The sequence below is a fragment of the Papaver somniferum genome, chromosome 6, assembly GCF_003573695.1.
Source record: "Papaver somniferum cultivar HN1 chromosome 6, ASM357369v1, whole genome shotgun sequence".
Lineage (NCBI taxonomy): Eukaryota > Viridiplantae > Streptophyta > Magnoliopsida > Ranunculales > Papaveraceae > Papaver > Papaver somniferum.
The window spans coordinates 4,797,113-4,799,718 of record NC_039363.1 but is presented as its reverse complement, the minus strand read 5'-3'; positions in this window follow the sequence as shown (position 1 = coordinate 4,799,718).

The window sequence follows — 2,606 nt, the reverse complement described above, 5'->3', positions numbered from 1 at the left end:
TCACCTGATGATTGTAAAGACAACGACACATCTCTTGTTTATGCTCAGCAGACAACACTGCATTCAGTGCTCCAGTAATATGAAGTGTAATAATCTGTCCATTAAACCATCAAATTATATATATAAAAGTTTGAACCGAGATTACACCGAAATTTGGAAACGGAATCTCCCCGAAACAACGTTGTACCAGTGTCTCGCTCGGGACCTAGACAAACCGGAATCCGAGATCGATTACATTGGTCCTCGGGCATTTAAAGAACGAGGACTAGTCACAGTTATCTGATCGGACACGGAACACACAAAATCAATCAGTCGAGTCAACTCATCATACCAGTTCGTACACCAGGATTGTGCGACTTTCGGAGGCTCTTTCGAAGAATGAACAATCAAATTAAAGGGAAGATCCCGACAATACCTAGGCTCATCGGGTTTAAAAACAAATCGATGATAACACTCTTCCACCAACTCACTTCCCACATGAAACGTCCGAGTTTGAATAGAAGCCAATCCTTGATCAAAACCCAATTACCTAGCAACTCTGTCTACGTTATAACCGACAGCACAAAATTTCCCATCATAATATCCAGGGATAAAGCCCGGAGTATCCATCGCTACGAAATCCCACTCATCATCATCCAAACCTACACCATCTGGGTTTAACTCATCATCAAGAAACACGAAGCTAGGACCGAGAAAGAACGGTCCTCTGGGAGTACCGTCATATGGTCGTGCTCGGAACGATTTCAAATCATCAACTACCCACATAAGCTCATTACTGGCTTTCTTGATATGTTTGTTCTCGTACAAAGCAGTACGAGGATGCCGGAATGGCGGAACAGGAAGTCGACCAGCCGAACTAGCAACACTATCTCTTCTTATAGCTAATTTATGAACTTCGGATCTACAAGTGGGGAACCTTTCCCAAAACCGCATCTGTAAAAAAACTAGTTGGCACATAACTCTCAACTGTGTGCTGATTGCTATTCACAATCTCCACGTCCGAGACAAGTGTGTCTAAATTACGATACACCCCACCCAAGAACATATATAGGAGCCAAAAGGATAGGTGATACCCCTTGTCATTTTCACAGCTATCCGGAAAATATCGTCTCGAATGGTGTCCTTCGGAGAACATTCGAAGAGATCATGAATTAACCAATATACCAAGAACGCAGCAAACTCGGCATCTTCAATTTGACCATGTGATGGAGGGTCATAAGACCGTACCACTGACGACAGTTCTTTCCTACTAATTGCTTCAGTGACATGAGGTGCCCAATAATTCATCCAACCTGACAGAGAGGCACGCTTATCCTATTTCACTGACCCTTCATCAGCATCGGTACTTACTTTACGAGTTATATCCTTCCGAATTCCACCAACACATCGAACAATTTTGAATCCGCAGCATTCATGGCACCTTCGGGGTTAGCCTCCTCGAAACTATGAGAACTATGAATAGGCAACCCGGTAAGAGCAACGACGTCTTCCAATGTAGGGGAAGCCTCTCCCCATGCAAAACCCAATGTATGGACACCAGCAATCCACCGAAGACAAGCTGCCGAAAGGGCTTTGTTCGCACGATAAATAATCCGATGAGCACACAACTCGAGAGCATGTTCAATATTAAGTTCCCGAATACGATGTGCATGATGCGGTTTTGACAAAATGTAATGTTTCCACAAAGACCACCCATGACTCACAAGAGTAGTTGAAACGAAGTCTAATAATTCCCACGTTCAATACACAGCCGAGGAAAATTCTCTAAGGGGAGGTGTTTAGAGGGAGTAACTTCGGGAGCCCATAACCTTGAACTATTGTCTATGGTATAAAAACCAGGAACTTTCTGTTGGAAAAAAAATGGGTTTCACAAAGGATGAATGACACAGAGAAGAAATTGTTGCACTCCAAAACTTTCAAGGCTTGTATAAATTTCTTTTAGACAAATATTTCTACCCTCCCAATAACAATTGGCGATTACAACAGGTATGCGAAATATTGCCTTCAGGATACAATGAAAGCCCTGCAACGAAAACTGAATTCAAGGTTTGTACCCCTTGATTCAATCAAGAACACACAAAGAGATTTCTGATTTCTGATGATGCTTTTTGAAATAGAGAAAACAGATTGATTTTTCTTATATGTTAAACGAAACTGGGAGAAGCTATTTATAAAGGGTTTTGCACCTGTTGGGAATAGGTTTTTATTCGCCAACAGGTTTCTATTCACGAAACGTCAGGTTCCTTCATCAACAGACATCAATGGTGTCTTTTGGATTCGAAATTTTCGAACAGGCTTTTATCATCAATGGCGATGCCCCCCAGGACCCCCCTTTGGTTAGCGGCGTTGAAAATATTCCAACATTCTCCCCCTATTTTCAAAAACCATAAAACAAAGTTAAAACTTTTAAATCAGAGTGACTGCATCACCGAAGTGACTGCCTACGTACCCGAGTGGGATCAAGCCAACGTAGTTCAAGCACAATTGAGACTAAGCATCATCGTTGAAATCAACACATAAATGATAGGTATCTTTTGGATTTGAACCTTCACTTAGTGTAAGAAACTCAAAGCCTTATAGAGGTTCTATGGTGAAACCAGTCTTGA